The sequence below is a fragment of the Eurypyga helias genome, unplaced genomic scaffold, assembly GCF_000690775.1.
Source record: "Eurypyga helias isolate BGI_N326 unplaced genomic scaffold, ASM69077v1 scaffold21824, whole genome shotgun sequence".
Lineage (NCBI taxonomy): Eukaryota > Metazoa > Chordata > Aves > Eurypygiformes > Eurypygidae > Eurypyga > Eurypyga helias.
In genome coordinates, this window is record NW_010244768.1 from 49,333 (window position 1) to 63,150 (window position 13,818).

General features: G+C 44.7%; 1 pseudogene; it reads left to right on the plus strand.

Moving 5' to 3' along the window:
* Positions 1-13,285, plus strand: part of LOC104508299 — a 26,680-nt pseudogene extending 13,395 nt beyond the window's left edge.
* The last annotated feature ends 533 nt before the right edge of the window (positions 13,286-13,818 follow it).

Sequence of the window (13,818 nt, forward strand, 5' to 3'; positions counted from 1 at the left end):
CCATGGAGGAGGCTGATGCTCATGCTGGTGAGCCCAGATTTTCACAGTGGGGTTGCCTACGGTTTGAAAACAAGGGTTTCCCGTTGCAGAGCCCACGTATGGATCCTGCCATGATGCAGTCTGTGCTCGCTGGACACGTTTTGTCTGAAAGCGACCGCTCAGCCTGGGCTGAGCAAAGGCTGACACTTGACTGACGTGCCCTTCCAGGACCTTGCTTTGTGCTCTGCTTCGGGATGAAGAAATTGCATATTAGCTGGACGTACCACTAGCAGCACCCACACAAATTAGTGATGTCGTTTGAATTGATGTCTTTCCTACTTCTTTATTGCTCCCAGGGTGCATGGGAAATTTTCCACAAGCCTGTAAGTGTGCATAATTACAAGATTAACCTTGGGGCTTAGGAGAAAGGCAGCAGTTCAAAACGAAAAAGCACCTTCAGCACTAGCCTCGTTTTACTCCTCTTGACTTCATTATAAAATTGTCTGTTGAGTTCAGGAGGAGCAGAGTGAGGTCAGTCTACTGCACTGTTGTAAATCCCCCCTAAATCCTTTGTATTCATACCTCCTTAGATCGAAAAGCTTTTCTCTCAAATGGGAGATTACAGTGTGTTGGCTCATCTCTGTACTTGAAGAGAAAATGGGGAATTGGCTATCACTTAAGGTAAATCCTTTTCTTTTTGGTCATCACTCTTTTTTTATGAAAAGCTTCTAGTTGATGTATTTTCTTGTAGAGTCTGTGTCTCTGTAGAATTCCTATACAGAGTAATAGAAAACTTCACAATTCATTTTAGAAGACTACTGAGGCTGCCAAAAATATCTTGCTTTGGATAGCAAGCTGCTTTTCTTTGGAACCCAATCCTGAGAGCTCTGAGCATGTAGCTAAAATGACTTTGCAACCTCTTTTGCAGCCAAAAGAGGACCAGAGTAAGACAAACTGCAATTTCCACATACTCTGTGGTGCCAGTGTGTCGTACAACAGCTTTAATGTAAAGTTGTTTTTCTTTGGATTTTAATTTCTGTGTTCTTGGTTTAGCAGTACTAGCCACGATTGTTAGTCTTAACCTCAGCTATGTCTTGCATGCATGGCAAAAACAGGGGCACTGCAGACATCTGTAAAAATTCCCGCTGAAATGCTGCCCAGTTTTGGAGGTTTCCCTGTGTCTTGCAGAATGACCACTCGCTTTGTATTTTAAATGGATGATACACGTGTTTTTTGTCTCATTTAATTTCATGGCAATTGCTTTTTAATACAATCAGGATGCGTATAAATGACCTGTGTGACCCTGAGCTTACATCATCCCTGGTCAGACAGTACGTCCCCAGCGCTGTGCTCAAAGGACGGAGAGGGGGTGAGCTGTGTTATATGCTACCTCTGGAAAGCACGGATGGCTTCCCAGGTAAGAGAAGCCTGTTGTTGCATCAGAGTTCTAAAGGGAAAACAAGTGGTTGGAAAGGAAAGCAAAGTTGCTGTGAAGGGAATAAATACATTCCCTTGTCCATATTGCACGGAATTTTGAAGCCCAGAACTGCATAAACATCATCCTTAAAGAAAGTCTCTAATGAACATGCTGATATTAATACTGCAGATGAACCAAGGAAGACCCACCCAACTAATCTACAAAACAAAATCCACTGAGTCTTCTCTGGTTTCAGGGTGAGATTTCTCCCCCCAAGGATGCTCATAGTAATCAGGAATGCTGAATTTTCTACTTTACCTTTGAGGAGCACACAGTTTTGCTGTGGTTTTTAAGTGATGGGTGTTAATGATGTGAATGCTAGAATGCACACCGTTCTTCTTGCCAGTCTGCGTTTCTGCTCGTCATTAGCCGTGGTCGCTGGGCTGAGTCTGGCTGGTTCTGTCCTGCAGATCTGTTCAGCCACCTCGAGAGCAGTCTTCCGCAGGGGGTTGTTAATTATGAGGTTAGCAGGACAACCCTGGAAGATGTTTTCCTGAAGCTGGAGGGCGAGGAAGCCATTGATCAAGAAGGTAAAATATTGATTCCAAATTTTAAGTGCAGTATGAATAAGATTCCATATATACAGACATTTTAATTGAACGTATTAAAATGCATTTCTGTTAAACATGAATTTTGGTAGGTTTTGGTAGGTCAAGAGTTGCAATTGCATTCAGCTTTCCTTTAGTGAAGAATATCTTCTTGGAGAAGCCTAGATGTTTCAGTCTGGACATCCCACAGGCTTTTAAGCACATGAATTGACTGATATCGGAAGGGTGTTTGCCCTTGAAGGGTATCCTGCCCAGGCCAGGAGGTGGGAAGAGATAAACCAGCCAGAAGGCATTTCACAAGGCCAGTGAGGACATGGGATGCGTTGCCATACGAGCTCAGGATCAGCCAGTCTGAATTCACCAATGTAAATTATGTTCTGGATAAATTATGGCCCCTTTTCTCTGCCCTTCTTTGTTTCCTGGCTAAAAATGAAAAGTGTTCCTCTATTCAGAATAGAAGATCCTTGTTGATTGCTCTTAAAACGTGTCGTTTGTACGCTCTTTGTGGATAATGATGTTTCTCGTGGTGAACACGCAGACGATGGAGACCTCCAGGAGAGGGACCAAAGCCTCCTGGTGTTTTCCGAACAGGGGAGCGCAGCAGTGAGTGGGATGGCGCTCTGGAGACAGCAAGTGTGTGCTGTGATGAGAATTCGCTTCTTGAAACTAAAGCACGAAGGAAAGTTTCTCCGGTCCATGTAAGTACAGGAGCTCTCGCCTACTCCGCAGCCCTCGTGACAGCTTGGTACTTTCCAAAGGAGTTGGTCGTTCCCTGGAGGGACTGAGGGAAACCTTAAATGCTAGTGGAAATGTTTGAAAGCTAAGAATTAGGCGGGAAATGTTTAAAGGCTGCAGTAATAAGGACAGTTAGGATTTACTGGTAGAGCTCTGCACTGCTTACGTTTTAAATTTCCCCTTGTCTTTCTCAACATAAATCACACAATTAGTCAAAGGTGGAGTTCCCCTGGACTCACTTGTGGTCTGGTTTTCCATCTAGATTGCTGTTCTTTGGAATATTTATCCTTCCAATGATTATGATTTTCACTGTATTTCAACTGTGGGAGAGCTTCAGCAACTGGGAAATCACAGCCAACTCGTATTTTCTTCCCACTGAAGAGAAAATTCGGAATAGGTCGACAAATCTTCTCATCTTCAATGATACAGGTGAAGAAGAACACGTGAGGTTGATTCACTTTCTGCACCACTCTGAGTCCTCTTAGACTTGATAGACCAACCTTGCCATACTCATTCTGTACGTTCCTTTATATATTTGTGGTTTTGGGAAGTGTTTTCTTTTGAGCAAAACCAAATCCAGTTTCAGCGATGATAAGTGAAGAGCTGATATTTAAAAGGGTAATGGATCAGGCAAATTAATTAAAAAAGAAAAATCAATAAACCTGTGGAAACATACATTGTGTTTAACCAGTTTAATTCAAATAGAGAAAAATATGGACAGTATAAGTTTGCTTAGATTTTGAATAATATTTTTTAACATACATCGTTCAGTACAAGTGGGAACTTGTCTACAAGAAACTGTTTATATTTAAAGAAAGAAACCATAATTATTCTATTTTCTATTCTTGACTTGATTTCAGGATCAGAAATTGAGGGTTTCATCGCTGCTTTGAAGACTCAAAACATAATGCCTGAAATGACTCTTGAGAAAAACATCACAAGCATTCCATTCCATAATGGAGCTATAAAGATATCCCTGGAAGACAAGGTGAGTGATGTTTTCTCTGCTTTCATCCTGTATGTCAACAGGATTTTCTGAAATGTGTTTAAACGAGGCATAGAGAAATGCACACACCAGCAAAAGGGGGAATATTTGACGTATTAAAGACTACCGGTAACCCTGTTTGTGGGAAACCAGGATTATATTTGGTTCTTTCCACTGTATGTTTTTTTATGGTGATCTTTAGAGAAAGGCATTAATGCAAGTCTTTTGTGCTTGTCTCTAGAAATTGTTGTCTTTATCGATCATTTTGCTCGAGGTACCTCTTAGCCCATTTCAGGTCCGATTGCATTTGTTATTGCTTTTGGCCGACGGCGGTCGGCTCCCCCTCGCACCTCTCACGGACACGAAGGTAACGTCTTGCTCTTACGTCCTCAGAGCTACCGATTCACGGTCATGTGCAGCGCAGAACCCATCAACTGCTTCCCCGTACTCGTGAATATCCTCAGCAACACCTTCCTGAGGCTCTTCAATTCCACTGCGCGTATCCGCGTCTGGAGCGAGCCCTTTTACAATGTGAGTGACCCGTCTGTCTTGGTGAAAACTAGTTGAAATAGCCATGCTGAGGTGACAAGGACTGGAGGGGTTGGAAACGGTGGGATGAACAACCTCCAAGGGTTGGGGTCAGGGATCCAACTGCCTGTTCCTGGGGTCATTGAGTAGCGATCAATAGTGGTGCCTGTTAATGACAATTTCTTCCGCAGTGTTTAAGAGCTCTGTAGGGTTTCAGTGCCACAAGACGTTGAAGTTTGTGCTATGTGGCAATATGTTAGGAATACTCACAAGCCCTTCCTTGCTTCAGCATCCTTTTGGCAATAATCAGCATCAAAAACATGGTCCCTGTCCTCAACAATTTACAGTAATTTAAATACTTTTTGCCTAAATGCTTTTAAAAAATTAATTTATTTTGTGTTCTTAAACACAAATATTTTACCATAAGCATCACTGCTCACTTGCATGTTTGGTCATCCTATGAACGTTGACATGGACAGATTTTCCCTGGGCAGCTGTTGATTGCTAATGACTTTTGAATTTCTCTTCCACAGACACAAAACCCACAAGTGAAGAGCGATGTTTTCTTTATCTGTCTCAGCTACATGCTGATTTTGGCTGCTGGTTTGCCTCCTTACTTTGCAGTGAGCAGCATGGAGGACTACAAGGTAACAAACATGCGTGGAAAGTGGCCTCACACCAGAAGTGAATGCAAATGGGATGTCTCCAGAGAGCACTTTGCATGCTGGTGGGCTGCCCAGTGTTCCTGGGTAGGATGCTAGAAGAAACACAGCCACACGAGCACGGTGTTGTACCAAAACACGTTTGCATCTCAGGGAATCAGCTGGGGCTCAGAACAATTTGGGTGTTAGTAAAGATTTTGGCTTTAGGATTTATTTATTTATTTTAAGAGTTAAACAGTAGTAGAACTGAGAAAGAATTGAAAGTGCTTGAAAAGGAGAAAAAGGCTCAGCCAGGGAAGAGAGGAGTGAGGGTAAGGGAATCATAGAATTGCAGATGGTTTGGGTTGAAGGGACCTTAAAGCCCCCCCAGTCCCACCCCCACACCTTCCATAGCCCAGGTTGCTCCAAGCCTCATCCAGCCTGGCCTTGGACACTTCCAGGGATTGGGCATTCACAACTGGGGCAGAAATGGTATTTTAGGGTCTTCTGTATCAGCTCCCTTTTCCCATTTGCTTTCACAGCTCCGGGCTCGTTCCCAGCTGCGGCTCGCGGGGCTATTCCCCTCGGCATACTGGTGTGGGCAGGCGTTGGTGGATGTCCCGCTCTTCTGGACCCTGATGTGCCTCATGTTCGGGGTCATACTGCTCTTCAACCGCATCTGCCCCTTGCAGGCCAGCACTGTCCTGCCCCTGGTGAGCTCTTTGCACATGGGAATATGGGCAGCCACAAATCCCCCTCCCTCATCTCCCAGTGAGTTTTTGCATTAAATATTTTAATTGAAACGGACAGCTGGAGGCAGGTTTTCATACACCCACATCCATCTCCTTGTCGCTGACATCAGTCTCTCTCTAGATCGTTTGCATCGTTGGTTATGGAGTATCTCTTGTCCTCTTCGTCTATTTAATTGCCTTTAAATTTCACACGGGACGGAGCAATCGTTACATTTGGTCTTTCATCTTCATTCTGGTAAGTGAAGTGAATCTTCACTTTGAAGTGTTTGACTGCCAGTTGAGCTTTCACTTCAAATATCCTGATATTCAGCAGAATAACCCACATCGGTGACAAATAGCCTGTTTTTTAGCAACAATACATGGATATTGGAAATACTTTTTGTGGTTTATTCCAGGTGAATTTCACTCTTTATATGATCAGTGACCTACACAAAGCACTTTACTTCACCTTCTCTACTTTGATTCCTGTGTTTCCACTGCTGGGCTGGTTGATCTTCTCCACACCAGTAAGTAAACGTGTCCTCCTAAATTCAGTAATGGTCCCAGCAGTGCAAACTGGAAAAGCAAGAGGCTCTTTCCAAATTCCCTGTGTCAAAGTGCCAACTGTCAAAACGACAGAGGGAGTAAAGACAACAGGAGAAGAATCGGTCCAGGATGGAGAGTGAGAGAAAGGACCAAGACTTGACTTGTTAATCCTTTGTTTGCTTGGGATAGTTTTGGTTTGTTTAGTTACAAAAAGCTGTTAGGATGGCTGTGTCTTGGCCAGGGTAGCATGGGACAAGACGGTGGTGGAGTGGGAAGACCCAGAGGGATGAAGTGAGCTGACAAAAGGAGGTGCAAGGGCTGGGAAGAGAGAAGCAATGATGGAAAAGGTTGAGCTAACCTGGCTGATTTAGGGCACCTCTGAATTAGCTGTAGCCAAGGAAGCCGCAGCTCTTTGAGGAACTATGAACCCCCCCCAAAAAGTACAGGTCAAAGCTCCTTAATCCCATCCTGCAGAGAAGCTAAGCTTGCAGACATACCATGCTTGCTCTGGCCCTGCTCTGAGGCACACTGTGCTACGGAATTTTTCTGACTGTTTTGTTTTTTTTTTTTTTCTTGTAGCGTTTCTCATTCTTTCACAACATCGGTCTCCTTGACTCATGGAATCACATCTTCGTAGCTGTCTTCGCAGTAAGGAGTTATTTGGCGATGGTTGTTTTGGAAAGGATGACTGTTCCAGTGCAGGGGACGTGCACTGGGCTTGTATAACTCTCCCCATAAATAAAGCACGCGTTATGTGGTCAAGGATTCACGTTAAATGTTGGCAGGGGAGGTACATCCAAGTAATCATGGGCTTGTGTCATGTGAGCCCTGGATGCTGTATCATATGTGTAAAAATAGTGTGGGGGGATTAAGTGGGGCTCATGTATATGGCAGAAATATTATCAGTCAACTGATCAGTCTAATGCTGCTTCTACGAAAGAGCAAAGTGCTCCCTGATCCTGTAGGATGTCTGCTGGGGTGCACATTATCTGAGCTAAAACTGCAGTGTGAAGTCAAGGCTTTTGCAAAAGATCTGCATATGAGATGGAAATGATTGTGAAGCATCAGTTTAACTTATTCCCCTTTTGGACCTTTTCAATAGCTGAAGTAAATGAGATAGATCCCTGCATCCCCTTTAAATTAAAATTAATCAAGTATGTCGTTACCTTGTCACTATACTAACCTAAATTATTATTGCTTTTCAGCCTTACATCCATTGTGTGATTTTTGCTTTTCTCCTGCGCTGTTTGGAGATGAGATACGGAGAAGCAGTTCCGAGGCTTGATCCCATCTTCAGGTGTGTCCCGGGCAGCCGGGTGCCAGGGTGCATTGTGAGCCACAGTTATCCCGGTCTGCAGGGTGGGCTCGGTGCTGCACAGCCCTGACTGCAGGAGGAGAGGAGGAGTGAACTTAAAAACAATTTGCAAAGTGTGGATAAAGCTCATGTTTTTAGTTTTAACCAGCTTATCCAGAAGGGAGGATATTGAGAACAGAGGGAGGGAGTTTTTTACTTCCTTAGGATCATTTCAGTTTCCGACTTCGCTTACTGGATTTTCCCTGAATGTGTCTGGAGGCAAATTCCCACCCAGTGTGTTGCAATAGAAGGTCAGTTAAACTGCAGTGTCCTAGAGAGAATAATAATGTGATTTAAGCTTTTTTTTATTAAGCTTCATAGCTGAGGTTTCAGGACATTTCACTACGACCGGCTAAATTAATAGTTACAAATTTAAATCCAACATTTTAACTCCTTTCCCAATGCGTCAGTATTGCTGTCTGCAGGATGGAGACTTTTCCTAAAGCTTCATCAGTCTGGGGTCGTCTGCTACCCACTCCCTGCTAACCGGTCGCCAACTGCGCGACTGACCACCTACGTCGTGGGGGAAAAATCTGTAGAAAGTATAAAATGGTCAAACATGAACAAATGTGACTCACCCAGGAGCTAAATGTCCAAATAGCTTTGAAAACCTGCCCCATGTATTTTAATTCTCCTTGAACAGATCATTGGACCAGTCAATGCTTAGTGATGAAAGAAAAGCTAAAGCTGGACTTTATTTTCTCCCGCGTGACAGTGAGATTTTTTTTTTCACCCCATGAACAAATATTTGAGCAAACACTGTCTGTGGAACACCTCCCTGAATTCAAATAAATTTTGCAGGCTGCAGGATTGGCACTGCCCAGGGAACAAACTTGTAAATCCGAGACTTTTGGACGTGATTCCCGGTGACAACATCTCTCCTCCTCTGCTTGTAGGATCCAGCAGAGAAGAGCAGTCGCCCGCCAGAACAGGGACCAGCCTGGGGATGAGTCCCCAGAAGTGCAGGCAGAGAGGGAGAGGGTGAGGAGCGCGATGGCCTCCCTGCAGCAGGAGGAGGTGAAACCAGTCTTCTGTCTTGTTTTCTTTTTCATTTTCCATCTGCAGGTCTGTCTCTGCTTTCTCAGCTCCTCCCCTTTCTATTTACTGATCTGGCGTCCAAGTGCACATCTCACCATCCAGCCCACAGTAGCCCTGCCACCAAAAGGACTTTAGCTGGCACTATATTTTTATTCCCATTCTGCTTTTTCTCCTTTTTTTCTGTTGCTTTGTTTCTTGGATTTTTGATTTAGAAATTTTCTCTTTAAAGAGTCATACTTAATGATAAAATCAGACGAGTTTTGTCATGGGATAGTAGAAGTTTTTACTTCCCACTTGGTCTCTTCACAGGAGTCAGTTATCATTGTCAACAGTTTGCGCAAGGAATATGAAGACAAGAAAGCCAGTTCCATCTTTAAGAAAAAGAAGAAAGTTGCTGTCAAAAACCTCTCTTTTACTGTTAAAAAAGGTTCGAGTATTTTGCTTCATCCCCTATAAATGACTAAAATGTAATGTGAAGGTCACATTAGGAGACCTTTTTGTTAGAACTTTCTTGTGTCCAACCAGACCCAACACACTTGGGCTGCTGCATGCACAGGTTTAATTTACTGGGAAAAGTTCATGAACGACCCTTTCTCTTACTGCACTTTCAGGTATTGCCTAGCACATAGGGAAGAAGGTCTTATTAAGAATAATTATTATTAACAGTTCTTGCATGTTTGTTCCAGGAGAAGTATTAGGTCTGTTAGGACCCAATGGAGCTGGAAAAAGCACAACTATAAACATGATTTCTGGAGACATAACAGTGACTGCTGGAGAGGTAGGTGATTCCTTTGGAGCATTTGGAGGTTGATCTTGATGCCTTAATAAATGAAGGATGTGATAAGTCAAGGTGACAATGCAGCCCGAAGTCAGGGAATTTAGGTACATGCAACACTGGATATTTACAGAAGTAAGAAGTAGTTTTCATCAGTATCAATGTTAGAGATTTAAGGGTTTGAGCTACACAACATCTTCGGTGTGCACTGGAAACCCATCATGAAATTTCACAAGCCCTGTAAGAAATGTTGGCATCTAAAAAAAACCCTCAACACTCTTCCCAAACAGCCTTGCAAAACCAGGAAATTGAAAACAAATGTGAACAGGGTTGGGTCAGTAACAGTCCATCACTTAATTATGTCCAGGATGATTAATCACATGTGCAGGGGGAAGGGAAATACCATTGCTGTTACAGATTTGGGACTGAATGTTTTAAATAGAAAAGTACTACTAGGAAAAGATATTCTTACGTTGGTACTATTCCCCAAAGTTTTATGGTAGTAAATACTATTTGGTTTTGTGAAAACACTGTCCTGGATTCATGTGAGCAGAAGCTGTGGTAGCTGGAGATGATCCCCCCAGTGACGCTGGACTTCCCTTCCCATGTGCTCACGGGGTTCCAAGGGGTGCACTGGTTCACCCCAGAATATCGCCCTACAACCACAGGTGCTGTTCACGGGCTCTGATGCAGCAGCCTCCTCCCCCACCCTGGGCAGCCTGGGCTGCTGCCCGCAGCAGGACCCGCTCTGGCCAGACCTCACCGTGCTCCAGCATCTGGAGGCGTACGCTGCCGTGAGAGGGATGCGGAAAGAAGATGCAGCTGTTACCATCAGCCGGTACAGAGCCAAATGATTTTAGCTTTCAGCTCTTCCTCTCTCCAGAAGTATAGGACAAGGAATGGCGTTTCTGCCTAACAAACCTGGCTAGTGCAAGTAGGAGACAGCACATTCCCTCTGAATCTCACTCTGATGAGATCTGTTACTTTATACTGTTCTCAATCCTTTCTCTGTGAAGATTTTAACCCTAGTTTATCTAGAAAACTTCAGAAAAATATTAAACTTGTTCCAGTTCATGGCCAGCTATATGAATAACTCACTTCTCTCATTACCTGTGCTTACTGTCTTGAGTTTCTGCAAAAATTCATTAGTTTACCATCCGAGTTTGGCGTAAAATCACCAAGTAACCCAAGGTGATGTGTATCAGCCAGAACATGTATGTTAGTCTCTGGTTCCTCAGTGCCACTGACTGCAGCGTTACCACACACAGGTGGTCGTTTCAGTATCTTTCCTTTCCACTTCCCACAGCATAGCAAAGGCCTTGGATCTCCAGAAGCATTTTAAAACCCTAGCTAGGAGGTTATCTGCTGGAGAAGCCAGAAAGGTACGTGTTAGAGTTGTGTTTGGTCCGTAAGCAAATCCTGCTCTTTCTTCCTTCAGTGTAGTGACAGAAAACCTTAATTCAAGCTCAAGGAGGTGTTTGGTTCCTTGCCCCTGTGTCAGTGAGAACAGAATATGGTCTTTGATGTTGTAGAAGTTTTGGTTTTTTGTTTCACAAAGTAGAAATTTTCTTCCTTGAGCAAAGCCTAAAATTCAAGTAGAATAAAAATTTCTTCAAATTCAGTGTCATAATGAAAGATCCTTATGGTTTCAAAGGGAGTTCCTTCCTTCTGCCACAGAGACAGATACAGCAGAGTGTGGGTTCCTGGCATGATTTGTTTTCAAGAGCTTTTGAATCCAGCCTGGCAGGATCCCCCCCTCTCTTCTTTTCCCACTCTCCCACGTTGTGTGTTTCATAAATACTAACCACAAATTCGATTTACAAGGTAATCACCTCTTCATGCCCCACCATGTGCTCAGCCAGTAAATGGGATGGAAAACCTCTTAGGCAGAGTTGGGAATCTTGGGGAAAGCTGATTTTAGGAGATTAAAATGTAACTAACACCTGAAGTGGGTTTTTTTGAATTCCCGTTCCTCCTGCATTTCGGAATCAAGAGCTTCAGCTTGTTAAAGCTTCACAGGGATGAAGATGTACCAGGACAACTCACCAGTTACGCAGGTGAAGTAAAAGCAGACCTGACCTTGGTGTTTTTCCCATTCCAGCTGTGCTTTGCACTGAGCGTCCTGGGAGATCTGACAGTAATGCTCTGGGATGAGCCATCCGTGGGCATGGACCTGAAAGGGCAGCGCCGTATGTGGTGAGCAGCCCCGTTTTAGCACAACTGAGAAACGTGTAACAGATTTAACAGTGTGGGTCTTACCCTCACAATTGTAGTAACCACGGGGGCAAAGAGGTTCTGCCTCAGTGGCAGAGTACATCCGTATGTTCCCTTTATCCTAGTCGACAGGGGATGGGGCACCACTCCCTAAGCTCCTTATTCAGCAGGCAGTAAGCCCTTGCTAACCATCAGATGTAATCTTAACGGTAGTGCGCCAAAAAAAATCTGAGTAGACTCCAGCTGAACCCATGCGTTTGGTGCAAAAGACAAAAATTCCTGTTTTCCTCAGAGCATGCAAAAAAATATGGGTAGTTGTTCCTTTTCATCACTCAGCCCTAGTGCTTGCTCTAGCTTTTCAGCAGTTTTCACTGCCAGTGTAAAATTTGGAGGGATGCTGACATGACAAATTGCAACGTAGCATTGGCATCCACATGTCATCTTCAAGCAAGATAACGGAAATCTCTTAAATAGTCATCCACATTTTAATAATTTTATCATTTCCTTTGCGTTTTGGGAGGGAGACAAAAACCCAGTTTTTCCTTGGTTATTCCTGGGAAGTAACTGCTATCCCTCTGTTCCCAGGAAAGTGATCCAGACTGCCATGAAAAGCAAGGAGCGGGCAGCCGTCCTCAGCACGCAGTACCTGGAGGAGGCGGCGGCGATGTGTGACCAGGTGGCCATCCTGGTGTCCGGGCAGCTACGGTGGGCACCGGCGTCGCATCGCTCGGCAGGATGCCACTTGGGTTGCAGTCTGGGTTTTGGGATTTTGTGTATTTTTTCTTCTTAATCTAATAGAAAATACTGGGGGGGTTTTGACCCGAATGTATAACAGACATAGTTGTGCGAGGAGGTAGGTTGTTTTAGCAGCACAGAACAAACTGCTGCTGAATAAGAGGATGTATGTCCGCTGCTCTTATCCAGTGCTTGCTTTGGTTGCTGACCAGGATGATCTGAGCACTGCTTTCCCTCCTCTGCAGGTACATCGGTTCCCTTGAGGATCTGAAAAGTAAGTTTGGCACCAGTTACCAACTAGAAGCCAAAATGACGGACACGGGGCAAAGTGATGCTCTCCACACCGAAATTCTGCGGCTCTTTCCCAACGCAGCTCGACAAGAAAGGTCACTACCCTGTGGGCTGCACACCCAGCACGGGCTTGTGCCGGGACGCTCTGTTGCTCCTACTGACCCTGCTCAGTAACCCACCTGGGAGTACAGTAACCCTACCTGCACCCCTAAACGTGGGTGCCGAGTCACAAAATGATGAATTCATTTTTCCATTACTTTCCCAGGACTCCTTCTTTGCTCACCTACAAGATCCCAATGGAAGACGCACTACCTCTCTCCCAGTCTTTCTCCAAGCTAGAAGCAGGTAAAAGGAAACAATCAGTTAAACACGAAGATTGCTTTCAAAATGCCCATATGGATTTGTTTTTTACGGATGCCTTTTCTATCCCTCTGCAGCTAAACAGAATTTCAGGCTTGAGGAGTACAGCTTGTCCTTGCATACTTTGCAACAGGTATGTTGATGTAGAAGTTACGGGTTAGAAACTGCCTGCATAAAAAGAAGAACTAGACCGTGATCAACATAAATACTGTCAGTTCCTGGCAATAACAGGGTCATTTCTGCTGTTGTGCATTGCAGGTGTTTGTAGACCTCACCCGGGACCTGGAGGAGCACGACGTGGATGCGGCGTTCGATGGGGCTGTGGAGCGGAGACCACTTCACCCCTGAGCTCTTGGAGCCACGAAGGAAAATATTCAGCGTATTTCCTCAGCGTTACTGATGCGTGTGTCCAGATGCAGCCCTAGGACTTGGTTACCTGTGTCATGTTGCATACAGACTTGTAGGTTTGATGCCTCACAAACTAAAAAAAGAAAGATTTATTATTTTAATAAATAAAGCCTTTATCTACCTGCCATCTGTACCCCTGCTCAGACTGACTCGGGAAGATTCGCTGTGCTGAGGAATAACCCTGCTGGGAAGAACTGCTGGTCCCAAGGCAGGCACCGCAGCTGGGGCCGGGGCCAGGGGGGGCTCAGTTGTTGGAGAGAATCATGTGCAAACTCCGAGGAGGCTCGGAAACCCTCCCTCCTCCATGGCGGGAGGGCACCAGAGCTTTGGGAAACATCCTTCTGGGTGGTGTCTCACAGCCAGTGAGGCTGGTGCTTTCTGGTGGAGGGGCACAGGGCTGTGGTTTGGCCCAAAAATCTGCTGTTGCTGCGTGTTCCAGCTGAGCCACCTTGGCCCAAATCTGATCCCCACCA